This window comes from Oncorhynchus mykiss, chromosome 11 (assembly GCF_057628025.1).
Source record: "Oncorhynchus mykiss isolate SJ-2025 chromosome 11, ASM5762802v1, whole genome shotgun sequence".
In the NCBI taxonomy this organism is placed as follows: Eukaryota; Metazoa; Chordata; class Actinopteri; order Salmoniformes; family Salmonidae; genus Oncorhynchus; species Oncorhynchus mykiss.
Genome location: NC_143032.1, coordinates 36,751,316 through 36,770,000, shown reverse-complemented (window position 1 = coordinate 36,770,000; position 18,685 = coordinate 36,751,316). Strand labels below are relative to the sequence as shown.

At 41.5% G+C, this 18,685-nt stretch overlaps 1 long non-coding RNA gene across 1 annotated transcript in view; it reads right to left on the bottom strand.

Moving 5' to 3' along the window:
- Positions 1-18,685, bottom strand: part of LOC110536619 (uncharacterized) — a 48,840-nt gene that overhangs the window by 10,502 nt on the left and 19,653 nt on the right. The gene's annotated exons all lie outside the window — the stretch shown is intronic.

The following is an 18,685-nucleotide window of genomic DNA, read 5'->3' as shown; positions in this document are numbered from 1 at the left end:
GTCATATCTTGACAGTGGCGAGACCGTTCTTTCAATATTGTTTAACAGCTCTGTGAGAATGGATGCCTCAAAGCCTCTCACGTTACACCCACTGGTTGCTTGCAGCTCAGGTATGGGGAAACAAGGTTTGCTAACAAAGAAAACAAAATGTTATTGGTCATTGTTTGCCCTCTTGATGATATTTGTTCAGGAAATAGGACAACTGTGCAGAATGGTATCCATACCACGCATTCTCTGTGTATAAGATCCTCTCTCAGTTATTTTGCCATGCTATAAAAATGTTGGGATTATAACACACAATATACTGGGAATAAATGTAAAGAGTACATATGAACATCAAAATATCAGGATTCAGTATCCACATAGTGGTTAGGGAAATTTTGCAAATGTTGAGTGCAATATAACAGCAAGTCTTTGGTTTCTAGGGGTGGATGCTAATGTTACTTGAAGGTACATCCCTCCCCTACAGTAGTCTACAGTAGCCATATCCAGTAGGCTCAATGAACACAGCAAGACTCCCTCCACATAAGACATTTCCACTGACATATTCATTGCCTCCATTGTCCTGCATGTAGAGCACTATACACTTCCCTCAGGGGTGTGATTGCTTAGGCAGCTGACTGGTCGTAAGAGTATGGCACCTCCAGCACACGTCAGTCTGACTGTATTTCAGGAGGGTGACAAAGTATTGAAAGGAATGCGTGTGAGTGAAGGGAGGGGTTGTAGCTTTGGTCCCCACTCATGTGATGGTGGCACCCTATTTTTGTCAGGGTGGTATCCATGAGTGACCTGGCTAAACGACGCACATACCATGTAGATAAATATATATAGTGTCAAATAAGGGTTGACGCATGACTTTCAACCTTCGTCTCTCCCGAGCCCGTACGGGAGTTGTAGCGATGAGACAAGATAGTAGCTACTACAACAATTGGATACCACGAAATTGGGGAGAAAAAAAGGGGTAAAAATAAAAAATACATTTTAAAAAAAGTACTATGGCATTTTCCAAAGAAGGCAACCTCTGTATGGGGGAGTTTTAGTAAAAGAGCCCCAGCACTCGGTCTGAACATTAACACACATCGCTTGCGGTACGGTTTTGGAAGCATAAGGACCTTATCTTTAATATCAGTGAGAAATCATTTCCAAAATACAAAAAGGTTAAATTGATACACACCTTTATAGGGTTAGTGTTCCCACACGGTCATATCTCCATGTTACAGGGTGTGTTTACAGAAGATAGCTAATTATCTAGTCTATCTAGCATGCTTCGAACAACTGTGTGTAACAGAAGAAGGCCACCAGAAAAGGTGTTGTCACTGAAAAATACTGTTGGCACACCTCAAGCACACACCAGGGAAGAGACTATGGACCCAAAATACACATACTGTAGCAGCATACCACCCTGCATCCTATTGCTGGCTTGCATCTGAAGCTAAGCAGGGTTGGTTCTGGATGGGAGACTAGATTCTGCTGGAAGTGGTGCTGGAGGGCCAGTAGGAGGCACTCTTTCCTCTGGTGTAAAAAGAATATCCCAAGACAGTGATTGGGGACATTGCCCTGTGTAGGGTGCTGTCTTTCAGATGGGATTTTCAAAGTAAATGAGAATGTGTTCAGTCAACTTACCTGGTAAAATAAAAAGCACCTCTACTGTACATATTGTATGCACACAGACTGGAAGTATAATAAGTTAAATTATAACTGCTTAATTAATGTTTAAAGCATCAAAGGAGGTTGCCGACAGTGTGCCTTTCCTTTTCTATGCCATGCTTCAGTGGGAACGGGGAATCCCAATTTGACTTGGTGTTTATTCAAGCAGGTCACCTGTAGTGCTGAGCGAGTAGTGCTTTTGGGGTTCGGTTTGATTAAAACAATCAGTTTTCATAATGCACTGCATTATGTGGGTTGAATGCAGTAACACAGAATAAAACAATTAATAAAAAAGTCCCATTACTGCTTTTCACTTAATCATTTATTCACATTACTTTAATATAATATTTCAGTTGTTATGTATATTACATTTGTTTTAGGCCTTTTTGATGAATTTATTATTCAATTCCAAGTAAATATCTCATGTCTATAGAGCTGCTGCCTAAGCTGTCACGATTTTAGGAGTTCTTCAAAGTAAATAAGGCATATGATCGCTATCAATCTTACAGTGCCTTGCGAAAGTATTCGGCCCCCTTGAACTTTGCGACCTTTTGCTACATTTCAGGCTTCAAACATAAAGATATAAAACTGTATTTTTTTGTGAAGAATCAACAACAAGTGGGACACAATCATGAAGTGGAACGACATTTATTGGATATTTCAAACTTTTTTAACAAATCAAAAACTGAAAAATTGGGCGTGCAAAATTATTCAGCCCCCTTAAGTTAATACTTTGTAGCGCCACCTTTTGCTGCGATTACTGCTGTAAGTCGCTTGGGGTATGTCTATCAGTTTTGCACATCGAGAGACTGACATTTTTTCCCATTCCTCCTTGCAAAACAGCTCGAGCTCAGTGAGGTTGGATGGAGAGCATTTGTGAACAGCAGTTTTCAGTTCTTTCCACAGATTCTCGATTGGATTCAGGTCTGGACTTTGACTTGGCCATTCTAACACCTGGATATGTTTATTTTTGAACCATTCCATTGTAGATTTTGCTTTATGTTTTGGATCATTGTCTTGTTGGAAGACAAAACTCCGTCCCAGTCTCAGGTCTTTTGCAGACTCCATCAGGTTTTCTTCCAGAATGGTCCTGTATTTGGCTCCATCCATCTTCCCATCAATTTTAACCATCTTCCCTGTCCCTGCTGAAGAAAAGCAGGCCCAAACCATGATGCTGCCACCACCATGTTTGACAGTGGGGATGGTGTGTTCAGGGTGATGAGCTGTGTTGCTTTTACGCCAAACATAACGTTTTGCATTGTTGCCAAAAAGTTCAATTTTGGTTTCATCTGACCAGAGCACCTTCTTCCACATGTTTGGTGTGTCTCCCAGGTGGCTTGTGGCAAACTTTAAACGACACTTTTAATGGATATCTTTAAGAAATGGCTTTCTTCTTGCCACTCTTCCATAAAGGCCAGATTTGTGCAATATACGACTGATTGTTGTCCTATGGACAGAGTCACCTCAGCTGTAGATCTCTGCAGTTCATCCAGAGTGATCATGGGCCTCTTGGCTGCATCTCTGATCAGTCTTCTCCTTGTATGAGCTGAAAGTTTAGGAGGGACGGCCAGGTCTTGGTAGATTTTCAGTGGTCTGATACTCCTTCCATTTCAATATTATCGCTTGCACAGTGCTCCTTGGGATGTTTAACGCTTGGGAAATCTTTTTGTATCCAAATCCGGCTTTAAACTTCTTCACAACAGTATCTCGGACCTGCCTGGTGTGTTCCTTGTTCTTCATGATGCTCTCTGCGCTTTTGACGGACCTCTGAGACTATCACAGTGCAGGTGCATTTATACGGAGACTTGATTACACACAGGTGGATTGTATTTATCATCATTAGTCATTTAGGTCAACATTGGATCATTCAGAGATCCTCACTGAACTTATGGAGAGAGTTTGCTGCACTGAAAGTAAAGGGGCTGAATAATTTTGCACGCCCAATTTTTCAGTTTTTGATTTGTTAAAAAAGTTTGAAATATCCAATAAATGTCGTTCTACTTCATGATTGTGTCCCACTTGTTGTTGATTCTTCACAAAAAAATACAGTTTTATATCTTTATGTTTGAAGCCTGAAATGTGGCAAAAGGTCGCAAAGTTCAAGGGGGCCGAATACTTTCGCAAGGCACTGTAGATCATGAACTTTTTGAGATACCTCATGAAGCAACTGCCCTCTATCCCTCTCGATTGTTTGTTATTTTATCTCTTCTCGGTCTCAGACCGGACAACTAGGCAGCGATGGATTATGGTCATAGTTAATTACCATGTTTTCTGCGATAAACATACACGGAGTGTACAAAACATTACGAACACCAGCTCTTTCCATGACAGACCGACCAGGGGAACTCAATATTAGGAAGGTGTTCCTAATGTTTGGTTTTCTCAGTGTACTGTATGTAGAATATTGATCTGTTGGAAACTACAACTCCCTACTACATTGCACAGTTCGGGCTTAATCGGATTTATCTCTAGAGAAAATGTGCATTGCGCTCACAGATTGAACCGACGTAGGTCAATTAGTTGTTTAACCTTTTACTCTCGTACCCGTATACAGGTTGAAAATTGCAGATTTGAGCACTGATAAATGCCTAAATTGGAACACAGTGGCTGTACAATAACATGCTATACATGACATCAGAGCTCTGGCTCTGCGCTTCACAGCGTTGTATGGTTTTTGACTGACAAACGTTCTGAATTTGAGCACCCCAATCCCTCCCACTAATTGGGAAACTTCTGCAAATGTTTTGTTGTCTGAGTGAGGGAAATGCGCGTAAATGTATTTGAAAGATGAGACGTTGAGGATTATAAGAAATACCACTGTCATACAAGCAAGCCAAACACCCGTACAAATGTGCACTTCACATAACCATATCAAACTCATGTCAAATACAGTGTCAACGTTTATGATCACTCACTATGTTTGATGTACAGTTCCAAAATGACACGGCATCATACCCTGGGTTGTTCTGAACAGAATTAGCCTGTTTGTCTATTGTGAAGAAAATGTCCGGCACACGCACATGAATGCACTCCTTTCTATGAGCACCAGAATGATCTGTTCCCTTGAATTGCATTGCGAAAGTCTAACATCGTGTTTTATAACTTAGTTAGTCATGCTGGCAATAGAACAGGCCTTCAAACGATGCCCACCCGACCCAGATTGGGATTCATAATGGACCATTTTTGGCGGGGATGCAGGGTTGTGTTCCAAACAAAACAACTACAAGTGTGCTTGCTCTAGTTCCTCAATGGCACAGCTAGGAGAGCTCAAAAAAAAAGCACTTTATACAGTAGTTGAATACTCTTAGAAATTACTTATTTAGGAACTGTGCACATTTTGGAGAGGTGTGCGGCCACTTGGAGACACCAGTTAGTCTGCTCACTCATGTTGCACCTATCCCACATTTTCCAAGAATATTCTTATCATGTTACTGAATGTATCCAGAGTATTTTCAGATTTTGTTATCAACAAATGCGGCGAAAAGTACAGTAAATGTAAAATGCGCAACAACAAAAAATCTACAGTCTTAATGTTTGGATTCATTATTGTGTATGGTGAACTGTTGTGTCCTCACCTTTGGCCTAATAATTTCCCAATACTCTCCAAACTGCATTGTCATGCATTTCATATTTCTTCTGTAAGAAACATTTAAATTTAGCCCTATCCATATAGGCCAATTCCCATAAGTGTAAAGGGTTAAAAACTAGTCACCTGATAACGATGGTGTTAAAAGCACTGGCCCGGTTTACAGTAGGTCACAAGAGGAGGAACGTTTTGGCTGCGGCCCACACATTCTTTATGGAGAAGAACAAAGGAGCATTCCTGGCTTCACTAACAGAACACACTTATCTTTCACAAGTTTTTCACACCACACATATTGGGAAATCCTCTTGCTGTAAATCCATCAGGCCTGACAGGGTAATTATGCACTGATTAACGAAAGATAACCATGACATGTAGGCGTACCTACAGTCATAAAACGTTGTCAGAATTCCAATACTGAGTGACAAATTGGACTATATTGGACTAGTCATAATGCAAATAAAATATTTCCCGGTCCCACTCTAGTTGGGTTTGTCTCCTCTCAGAGGGTGGGGCAGGAAGGGATCCAACTAGTTCCCCGAAAGCCATGTCAGCCTCCTCCAAGAGATAATTTACTGAATGTGTCAAACTCCAGCCAAGTGCTTCATATCTCCACTGAAACATGATACCTATGGAATGTGCGACTGTAGAGGGGGTGTCGGAGGGGAGGAGTTCGATCTCCGGGGTGTTCATCTGCTCTACTGAGTAATGAGCTTGTTGTCGATGACTGGTGGGCACTAGATCACGGATGGTGCAGACGCTTCTGGACGGAGCAGCCTGTTGGCATGGCGACTGGTGATGTTGACATCCATGTCAACATCACCAGTCGCCATGCCAACAGGCTGCTCCGGAGATCTTGGAGTGAGGTTAGGTGAAACGTTTGACCTGTGCGATGACGGCTTAGAGTACTTCACAGACTGAGTAACCACTGTGGTCAACTCAGTCAACAATTTTTAACATGCAACGCCTAAGTACATACACAGTAAACAGAATAGACACTAAACCACATGAGGTACAATATCAGTCAACATGAGCCAAAGATAGAACAGAACATCCATGTGTTTTTGGGATCTGTCATATTGACACACACAACATTAACCCCCCTTAACCCTTGGAGCCCACCAGGAGTCCCCCGGAGGCAGCAGGTAAACCAATTCACTTAACGGGCTCCATGTGATGTGGCTTTTCCTCTAGAGGGTTCAGGGCCAGGTCTTCCTAAAGAGCTCAGGGTTCATTAGCAGTCTCTGTTCTAGGGATTACCCACTGAAGCGCTGGCCAACAGCTGCTCCAGTATAGCTAGAGAAGAGAGAGAGCTGGAAGGGTGAATGAGGTCATACGACCCCCTTATGAGGACTTCCTAAAACCATAAGATAACCAGCCAGGGCTATTTCCCTTCAGATCTCTCACCAAACGTGTCACAAGACTTGTGACTGTATACGGTATGTGAATTTGCTGCCAATAATACCAGGAATAAATTGGCCCAATGTGTTTAGGCCACTCTGTGCAATGAGTTAGCGTGCCTAATGTTGTCCCTCACAGCTGCTGGCCTCGTAAAAGCATGAGTCCTTCTTCTGATGCCAAAGCCCACACAGCTTACAGCACAGCTAGAGGTTGCATGGTAGTAAAAAATAAATACAAATGAAATAATATGTTTAATTGTCACATACATTTCACTGCACCTATCCAGTGTGTGGTTTTACAGGGTCAGCCATAGTAGGGCACCACCCCTGGAGCACCACTCTTGGAGCACCACCCCTGGAGTTCACCTTGTCAGCTCAGGTACACTACCTTTCAAAAGTTTATGGTAACTTAGAAATGTCCTTGTTTTTTTTTGTCCAATAAAATAACATCAAATTGATCAGAAATAGTGTAGACATTGTTAATGTTGGAAATGACTATTGTAGCTGGAAATGTCTGATTTTCTATGGACATCTACATAGGCGTACAGAGGCCCTTAATCACCAACCATCACTCCCGTGTTCCAATGGCACGTTGCGTTAGTAAATCCAAGTTTATCATTTTAGAAAGGCTAATGATCATTAGAAAACCCTTTTGCAATTATGTTAGCACAGCTGAAAACTGTTGTTCTGATTAAAGCAGCAATAAAACTGGCCTTCTTTAGACTAGTTGAGTATCTGGAGCATCAGTATTTCTGGGTTCGATTACAGGCTCAAAATGGCCCAAAACAAAGACCTTTCTTCTGAAAGTCGTCAGTCTATTCTTGTTCTGAAAAATGTTGTCTATACTATGTGAGAAATTGCCAACAAACTGAAGATCTGGTACAACGATGTGTACTACTCTCTTCACAGAACAGCGCAAACTGGCGCTAACCAGAATAGAAAGAGGACTAGGAGGCCCCGGTGCACAACTGAGCAAGAGGACAAGTACATTAGTGTCTAGTTTGAGAAATAGACGCGTCACAAGTCCTCAACTGGCAGAGTCATTAAATAGTACCTGCAAAACACCAGTCTCAACGTCAACAGTAAACAGGCGACTCCGGGACGCTGGCCTTCTGGACAGAGGAACTCTGCCTAGGGTCTGTGTTATTTTGCCCATCTTAATCTTTTCTTTTTATTGGCCAGTCTGAGATATGGGTTTTTCTTTGCAACTCTGCCTAGAAGGCCAGCATGCCGGAGTTGCCTCTTTACTGTTGACGTTGAGACTAATGTTTTGCAGGTACTATTTATGCTGTTGGAAGTGGTGAAGGGCCAGTAGGGGGCACTCTTCCTTCTGGTCTTAAGATCAATGTCCCAGGGCAGTGAAGAGGACATTGCTCTGCGTAGAGTGTGTCTTTAGGCTGGGATGTTAAGCACGTGTCCTGACTCTTGTGGTCATTGAAAATCCCATGGCACTTATCGCAAGAGTAGGGGTGTTAACCCTGGTTAAATTCCAAACCAGCCCCCTTTTCATCATGGCCACCTAATCATCCCTCATTGGCATATATCACTCCTCACCTCTCCACCATGCTAGCTGAATTGTGGTCAGTGTTCTGGCACAAAATGGTTGCTGTGCATCACCTGTGTGGTTGTGCAACATAGTGGTGGAGTATGAGGTGAGTTTCCCCCTTACTATGTAAAGCGCTTTGAGTAGCCTACCTCAGTTGGTAGAAAGGTGCAATTTGAATCTAAGCCATTATCATCATCGCAGCTTCTCTTCTCTCACAACCATAAGACACAAACAGTGAAATGCAACAGTCACCAATGGGTGGTAGACTAGAACTCCACAATAATGCACCCCCAAGGAAACTTACTATGACTGTGATATGTGGTTGTCTCCCCTAGCTATCTTAAGATGAATGCACTCATTGTAAGTCGCTCTGGATAAGAGTGTCTGATACATTTCACATTTTAGTAATTTAAAACATCAAATTAGACAGATTTAATGGAGTGAGTTGATAATCCATATCTTTAACATGGGGAGTCAGCGAGGACATCCCAGGCAACGGCTGTGGACGTCCTATAGAAGACGGAGTTTAATGTCGTTTCTACAGATGAAGGCTATAAATTCAGGATGGAAAACGCGAAGGATGGAAAGCCACTCCACTCAACAGGTGTACATCTAGAATGAATGGAGAATGATTTTTCTTCTAAAGAGATTGAGCGTATAGAAACTTTTATTACGCTCAATTAGACTCGTCGTATGAATGTATGTTTCATTGGCACATTTATGGACCATGATTAATATGATTTCCATCGTATATTTTAGGGCTTTACTCTGGTGGTAGAAAAGGGGGAATATTCAAGGTTCTGGCAACTACTGTTATGTGGATTCTTCACAAAACTAGAACAAACAAAAAAAATAGTGATTTGGATTTTCAGTTTATTCAACTTGTATGTTTTAAAATATACATTTGGATATTTTTCAATATTCATAAATGTATGTAAAAAATGTGTGATTGAAATGAAAATACTAGTCACATTACGGACAAGCGGTAAAGCTTCAGATAACACCAACTTTTGCTTTGTAGCACCTACAGATGAAACATTACGGAGTCTTAAGAGACCTGGGTAAGGACTGAATGTCACAAATATTCCAACTTCAATTCATGATTTCTCAATTATGCTTTAAGATACCAATGTCAAATATATGTCAACAACCCGTCCTCTAAAGGACCCTTCTAGTTTGGTGAGGAATCACCCCTATACAAGACCAATTGTTCTGCAGTTCAGCCTAAAGGCTATATCCTATATTCTCGGCATCTAGCTCATGCTTCTTTCATCTCCACTTCCAGTTAAGTATGTGTCCCACGCAAATTAAATAAACGGACAGCCAGCCTTACATTAGCATTCTACAAGAGACTGCTTGCTTCCTGACAAATGAATAACCCTATTGTCATTCTGGAGGAAATCTTTCCGTTTCTCTTTCTAATTTGTACTTCCTCTGGAATGAGATAATGTTAGCGAGAAGCACAACTGTCACTGAGGCACAAGACATGACAAAATTATGTGCACTTCGATGATATCATCCATTTGAACTCACGGCCATCTGCCGCGTTTACTTGAGTTGAACATCTCGGTTTCGTTTTACAACCTCACAGGCTAGGAAAATTCACCTCAGGTGGTTCCACGTTCCAAAGTCCAAGCTTTTCCAAGAACCCTTTTAGAGAATATTTCTGTGGGAACCTGCGCTGTCTTTGAAGTTGATTAGATATGCATAGCTGTTTCATGGTTCTTAGACAGCTGTAACATTTCCCACAGTTCATTTGTCATGATTAACGGGTGGTCGGTTAATGATCCTTCTGCTGTTGTAGATAATAAAAATGTGTTTCTGATTGATCTTTACTCATTTTGTGATTGTAAAGCAGATAGTCAGGCCATGCTACTCTGGTACATCATGATATTAATTATGTTGCAGTAAATAATATTGTCTCAGGGCAGGAGCTGATATTCAGTGTGCAGGCTAGGCAGTGAGACAACCCACTGGGCACACAAGGGTTGAATCAACGTTGTTGTCATGTAAATTAAATGACGTTGTGCCAACGTGGAATAGACGTCTGTTCCCATTGGGAAGTCGGTAAATAGAAGTGGCTTAGCATAACTACTTTGATTGATCTAATACGTATTCTACTTAGATTTGCATGTGAACCTCCAGGTTGTCAAACTAAAAAAACATTTGACAAAAGATCATAATATTCTAAATGGTCCAGACAGGCTTATCCACATCAAATGATCGTGATGATTCATTAAGACATCCTAACCTTTCAACTTGGGATCAGTAGAGCTCTCGAACCCCCAGCTGATTAACGTCAGGAAGTCCTAACGGTCAACTGGGGTCATGACTTCTAATACCTGAATGTTCAGCTGGCAGTGGAAACACACCCAGCAGCATCTGAAGGCTATTACTTGTGTCTAAATGCCCACAGGAGCAGGACATCAAGGCACATAAGATGCTTCCTACGGGTGTTTGTGATTTTAGTCCTTCTCAATTTGCACATCAAAAAACCTGTTGGACCCGTGATCTGGTAGATTCTAGTTTAAATCTGGGGTTGGTCCTGTGTGTGTGCTCTATTCAACATGCAACACAAAAGACTGATTAATTACTTCCTCTGCCATAACGAAGCCATCAGCAGTTATGGAGCAAATTACTTCTCCAGTTTACAGGTCTCTGGAATTTGCTTTGTTCTCCTGTTAGCACTCAGATACGGCCATTCATTTCAGACTCTGTTATCTGAGCTTAGATAAAATGCGGTGTTTACTGGGAAGCCAGAGAATGTCTTTCATTCACTTGTACAGGCCGCCTTTGAACTCGCTCAAACATGGAAGGCTAAATATTTACACGTTGGCCCCTGCTTGTTTAACGTTGCAGACACACTTGCGCCGTAGAGTAAATGAATGAAAAAGGTTTAAACAAAACACCTTCAGGCATGTGATGGCTGCCAGGACACTTTGTGGTGCTGGCCTCCCCAGGTTCAATCTCCTTTTGAGGGCATGGGGACTGGGGAACAAGGGGGCTCGCTGGAGGGCCTGAACACTGCTGATGTTGCGGTCTCTCTCTGAAGAGAGATCAGAGCATTAAAGTTGTCTCAGGCTCAAAGAGATTACGCAGAGGTGTAGAGCACTAAGGCTGGGAATTTTCAGGGACCTCACGATACATAGGTGCCGATAAGATAAAGTGTCAAGAAAAAGTATGTGAACCCTTTGGGATTTCTGCACCAACTTTGATCTGATCTTCATCTAAGTCACAACAATAGGCAAACATAGTGTGCTTCAACTAATAACACACAAATTATTGTATCTCTCTTGTCTATATTGAATACATCCTTTAAGTATGTGAACACCTAGGCTATTGACTTCTCCAAAAGTTCAATTGGAGTCAGGAGTCAGCTAACCTGGAGTCCAATCAATGAGACGAGATTGGAGATGTTGGTTATAGCCAACTTTCCCTATTAAATCTAGACTTGGTTTCCTTTATTGTAAATCACTCCTCTTTCACCCCAGCTGCCAAACTAACCCTGATCCAGATGACCATCCTACCCATGCTAGATTACGGAGACAATTTATAGATCGGCAGGTAAGGGTGTTCTCAAGCGGCTAGATGTTCTTTACCATTCGGCCATCAGATTTGGCATCAATGCTCCTTATAGGACACATCACTACACTCTATACTCCTCTGTAAACTGGTCATCTCTGTATACCCGTCACAAGACCCACTGGTTGATGCTTATTTATAAAATCCTCTTAGGCCTCACTCCCCCCATCTGAGATATCTACTGCAGCACTCTTCCTCCACCAACAACACCCGTTCTGCCAGTCTCATTCTGTCCCCAAAGCACACACATCCCTGAGTCGCTCCTCTTTTCAGTTCGCTGAAGCTAGTGGCTGGAACGAGTTACAACAAAACACTCAAACTGAACAGTTCTCAATCTCTTCATGCTACCATGTTGTGTTGTCATATTTTTTATTTTTAATCCCAGGCTCCTGTCCCCGCAGGAGGCCTTTTGCCTTTCGGTAGGCCGTCATTGTAAATAAGAATTTGTTCTTAACTGACTTGACTAGTTAAATAAAAAGGTTAACAAAAATACAATTAACTCACAAAATTTGAGTTTCCTATTCACAAGAAGCATGACCTGATGTGAACCATGCCTCGAACAAAAGAGACCTCAGAAGACCTAAGATTAAGAATTGTTGACTTGCATAAGGCTGGAAAGGGTTACAAAAGTATCTCTAAATGCCTTGATGTTCATCAGTCCACGGTAATACAAATTGTCTATAAATGGAGAAAGTTGAGCACTGTTGCTACTCTCCCTAGGAGTGGCTGTCCTGCAAAGATGACTGCAAGAGCACGGTGCAGAATGCTTAATGAGGTTAAGAAGAATCCTAGAGTGTCAGCTAAAGACTTACAGAAATCTCTGGAACATACTAACATCTCTGTTGACGAGTCTATGATACATAAAACACTAAACAAGAATGGTGTTCATGGGAGGACACCACGGAAGAAGCCACTGCTGTCCAAAAAATAAAACATTGTAAAAAAATATATAAAAAAATATATAAAAAAACTGAAGTTTGCAAAAGTGCACCTGGATGTTCCACAGCGCTACTGGCAAAATATTCTGTGGACAGATGAAACTCCAGTTGAGTTGTTTGGAAGGAACACACAACACTGTGTGGAGAAAAAAAAAGTGCACAGCACACCAACATCAAAACCTCATCAACTGTAAAGTATGGTGGAGGAAGCTTCATGGTTGGGGGCTGCTTTGCTGCCTCAGGGCCTGGACAGTTTGCTAACGTCGATGAAAAAATGAATTCCCAAGTTTATCAAGACATTTTGCAGGAGAGTGTTAGGCTATGTCCGCCAATTGAAGCGCAACAGAATTTGGGTGATGCAGCAGGACAACGACCCAATATACAGAAGTAAATCAACAACAGAATGGCTTCAACAGAAGAAAATGCGCCTTCTGGAGTGGCTCAGAGTCCTGACCTCAAGAGAGCAGTTCACACCAGACATCCAAAGATTATGCTGAACTGAAACAGTTTGGTAAAGAGCAATGGTTCAAAATTCTTCCTGACTGTTGCACAGGTCTTATCCTCAACTACAGAAAACGTTCGGTTCAGGTTATTGCTGCCAAAAGGAGGGTCAACCAGTTAAATCCAAGGGTTCACATACTTTTGCCACCCTGCACGGTGAATGTTTACACAGTGTGTTCAATAAAGACGTGAAAATGTATAATTGTTTGAATTTTATTAGTTGAAGCACACCGTGTCTATTTTTGTGACCTAGATGAAGATCAGATCAAATTGTATGACCAATTCATGCAGAAATCCAGGTATTTCCAAAGGGTTCACATACCTTCTTGCCACTGTATATACTGAACAAAAATATAAATGCAACAATTTCAAAGACTTTACTGCGCAACAGTTTGTATAAGGAAATCTCAGTTAAAATAAATAAATTAGGCCTTAAATCTACGCATTTAACATGACCGGGAATACAGATAGTATCTGTTGGTCACAGATACCTTAAAAAAAAGTAGGGGCGTGGATCAGAAATCCAGTCAGTATCTGGTGTGACCACCAATTGCCTCATGCAGCGTGACACATATCCTTCGCATTGAGTTGATCAGGCTGTTGATTGTGGATTGTTGTCCCACTCCGCTTCAATGACTGTGCAAAGTTTCTGGATATTGGTGGGAATTGGAATACACTGTCATTTACATGTCGATCCAGAGCATCCCAAACGCGCTCAATGGGTGACATGTCTGGTGAGTATAGGCCATGGAAGAAATTGGACATATTCAATTTCCAGAAATTGTGTACAGATCCTTGCGATACGTGCCGTGCATTATCATGCTTTTAGGAATAATGCCTGTTTTTCTTTTGAAGCCAGGAGGCTAGTATCAGCTACATTTATGCCTTTACTAGACTATGGGGATAATTTATATATGAACGCTTCCACTCTGTGTTTGAGATCAATTGACACCCTTTGCCATAGCACTTTGAGATGTATTTTTAACTGCAAAACCCTTACGCACCACTGCACTTTGTATACCAGGGTTGGCTGGCCTTCTCTAGTCACTCGTAGGCTCAGTCACTGGTATACTTTTATTTACAAAGCCATTTTGGGTTTACTACCTTTTATTTGGGCATTTTTATTGTTCAGAAATGTGGTGGGTACTCTTCGTTTGCTGGACTTTATCCTGCTAACTGTTCCAAATGTCCGAACTGAATTTGGTAAAAGGGCTTTTATGTACTCTGCGCCATCGTCTTGAAACGCCTTACAAAATACTTTTAAACTGTAAGAACTTGTCCCGATTGGCATTTTTAAATCACTGATGAATGATCTTGATACGGATCCCCCTGACCGGTCAATGTTTTTAATTTGATGTTTTTGATTTTGTTAAACTCTTGTGAATTCTATGGTTTTTACAAGATTACTTGTAGTTTTTCATGTTGTTTGTCTGTAATGACTTGGTGCTGTCCATCTTGGCCAGGACGCTCTTGAAAAAAATATTTTAAATCTCAATGAGCCCTTCCTGATTAAATAAAAGGTTTAATAATAGTAAAATGCTGAAACATCAGGTGATGGCAGCGGATGAATGGCACGGCAATGGGCACGGTAGCTCTGTGCATTCAAATTCAGCAAACCGCTCACCCACACGACGCTATACACATGGTCTGCGGGTTGTGAGGCCGGTTGGATGCACTGACAAATTCTCTAAAACGACGTTGGAGGCAGCTTATGGTGGAGAAATGAACATAAAATGATCTAGCAGCTCTGGAAGACATTCCTGCAGTCAGTATGACAATTGCACACTCCCTCAAAACATGAGACATCTGTGCCATTGTGTTGTGTGGCAAAACTGGACTTTTTAGAGAGGCCTTTTATTGTCCCCAGCACAAGATACACCATGATCATGCTGTTTAATCAGCTTCTTGATATGCCACACCTATCAGGTGGATGGATTATCTTGGCAGATGAGAAATGACCACTAAGAGGGATGTAAACACATTTCTGCAAAAGAATGAGAGAAATAAGATTTCTGCTTATGGAAAATTTCTGGGATATTTTATTTCAGCTCATGAAACCAACACTTTAAATGTTGTGTTTATATTTTTGTTCAGTGTATGTATTGTGACTCCCATGATTCTATGTATTGCAAATCGATACTGATTTTATTGCGATTTGATGTTCCAAACATATTTTTCACTGTATGTCTGCTGCAGAGAGACGAGAGCCTGAGATCATTTGTTTTGATCAGTCATGTAAATAAAAGTTCTGAAAACATATTCATAGTTATCTCACTGTGGAATGGCATCTCTTCACACATAGTATCCTTAATGGGGTGGATGATCATTGAATCATGACTTTACTGTTGCCATCTCAATAAAGTTGAGAGAGAGACAGAGTGAGAGGAAGTGAGAGATTGAGATTGCAGCCAGAGCCTTGTTTTGACTCTCTCTCTTAATCAGTTTACATGTGTTTGCAGATCTGGCGTTTCCTCTCCCTCCAAGCATCTGTTTGTCTCTCATTCAAATGAATACCAATAAGAGTCTGTTTGAGTAGCTTCAGTATATGAGTCAGTAACCAGGTTTCCATCCAACCATCCAAAGTGAAGGGCTCCCGAGTGGCGCAGCGGTCTAAGGCCCTAACGTCGCACTTATAGTGACATAAAACACATCCCTTTTACAGCAAAGACCTGGCGAAGAGTTGCAGGGGAGAAAAGAACATGCCCATTTGCAAGCTAAATTAGTATCTTGCGACATGTTTCATTCTTTAAAGTAGCCCCTGCTATAGGTTGACTGATTTGTAATTGACTCGCTAGTCATGGTTCATATAATAGAAAACTTCAGTGTCAAAGCACTATTTTCTGTGGCATTTCAAATATGAACACAGAGAAACTTTCCTTTGAATATCAGAGTAATATCGGATTATGAATGTCCTCGGATGAAGTCAAGACCATGGTAGCCCCTTCTTTGTGGCCTCTGACCTCAAATCTTATCCCTTACAATGCCTATAAAAAGTTGACACCCCCTTTCAAAATGTTCACCTTTTGTCTTATAGATTAAATAAAAATACATTGAAATAGTTTCCCGCCATTGATCTACATATTTTACCCCACAACTTCCAAGTGAAAAATCTATAAATTTAAACTGAAATAGCTTGGTTGGATCCACCCTCCTTGTAATAGTGATCATAAATTAGCTCAGGTGTAACCACTTTAAAATTCACACACTAAGTTAATTGGCCTCCACTTGTGTTAAATTTTAGTGATTCACATGATTTCAGCAGTTCCTGTAGGTTTCCTCTGCTGGGTAGTGAATTGCAAAGCAAACACAACCATGAGCAGGAGCTTTCAAAGGAATGCCCGGACAAAGTTGTGGAAAGGCACAGATCATGGGATAAGTATAAAAAGCGCTCTACAAATCTGGCATGTATGGTAGGGTGGTATGACAAAACTAAAATCAAACTTTTTGGCCTAAATGCAAAGTGTTATGTTTGGCACAAACCCAACACGGCACATCACCCAAAGAACACCATCCCTACTGTGAAGAATGGTGGTGGCAGCATCATGTTATGGGGATGCTTCTCATCGTCAGGGACTATCAGGATTGAAGGGAAAATTAATGGAGCAATGTACAGAAAAGTAATTGAGGAAAACCTGCTGCCTCTGCAAAAAAGCTAAAACTGGAATGGAAGTTCACCTTTCAGCATGACAACGACCCGAAGCACACAGCCAAAGCTACAGTGGAGTGGCTAAGGAATAAAAAGGTAAATGACCTTGAGTGGCCCAGTCAGAGCCCTGCACTAAATCCAAATGGAAAATTAGTGGCATAACTTGAAGATTGCTGTCCATCAACACTCCCCAAAGAACTTGACAGAACTTGAACAGTTTTCTAAAGAAGGTCAAATATTGCCAAATCTAGGTGTGCAGAGTTGGTAGAGACCTATCATAACAGACTCACAGCTGTAATTGCTGCCAAAGGTGCTTCCACCAAGTATTAATTCAGGGGGGTGGAGACTTCTCCAGTTCTGATATTTTTATTTTTTCACACACTAAAAAAAAAATTCCTTTAAGTGTGGCGTAAGGAGTAAAGTTTTAGAAGCTTGAAGACCGTCATTTTAGGAACAAACATTTCTGCTCAGGGTCTGATTGGACACCATGTCCTAGATATGTCCACATTGTGCCCTGTAGAGGGGGCTTGGAATCAGGGTATGTGGGTTCGCTACATGTTATGTGGTAGTAGAGCTGAGAGAGTCTATGGCAGAGCCCCTTGAATGACCTATTCGAATGCCTCACAGCAGCACATCTACACATACCCATTGGGTGACACCCCTGCCAGAACTCAGTCTCACTCCCAGAGCACAATGCAGTGAGTATAATGGAGAAATACAAAGTTGTAACAATGTTTGCCAGAGAATAACAGGCCATCAATTTCAGTGTGCCTAGTAACTTGGGGCTGGTAGTTAAGCCCTAGAGGTGACCTATGGGACAGGCTGTTATACAGGGGAACCAGTGGGGCTGAGGAAGATTGAGGATGCTCAGCGGCCAAGAGGTGCAAACAAGCAATGGCCCCAGTGGCCCATCTGTTGTGGGAAAATAAACGGAAGCTCAGTCAGTTCGGTCAATGGTTGAAAATAAGGCCTGCTCGTGTGCTCCTCTCACCCTCAGGAGCCATAGAAGACGGCTCCATTAATCACTTCCAGAATGAGCCTCCTGCTCTCATGGTGAAATGACAGCAGAAGCTTCACGCTTTCCTTACCTCACAATTGCAACTCCATTACAAGGCAAGCTCACTGCTGTACTAACTCCTGTTGTTTCTGGTGCTGTCACAACTGTCCCCCATCAAAACGCAAAAACCAACTGGTGAGAGGGATGATTTGATTTGTAGACTGTCATTGATTTCGCAAGGTAAAGTTAACATTTGTTTTGCCTATACTGTAGGTGTCCAGGTGGGGATTGCTGCATAAAGTTTTAAAAAATCATCATTTGTGACCTGGGTTTGATTCCGGCACACTATCGTTCTTTCCCACGGTGTCTCCTTTATGCAATAAAACATGCATAAAATACATTAGATTTATTTCAGTTAGCTGTAATATGATGGTGGAAATGTATATTTTGGCACTCTGCAAACCCTCTATAGAACCTATATTGTTATAACTTCTTCACCACTTCCAACAACACAGTCTAAAAGTTCTGGGCAGATCGACACAGACATACAGTGCATTCAGAAGGTATCCAGACCCCTTCATTTTTCCACAATTTGGTAGGTTACAGCCTTTATTCCAAAATGGATTTTTTTTTTAAAGAATCAATCTACACACAATACCCCATAATGACAAAGCAAAAACAGGTTTTTACAAAATGTTAGCAAGGTGAAATATCACATTTACATAAGTATTCAGACTCCACTCAGTACTTTGTTGAAGCACCTTTGGCCATGATTACAGCCCCTCAAGCCCTCTTGGGTACGACCCTACAAGCTTGGCACAGCTGTATTTGGGGAGTTTCTCCCA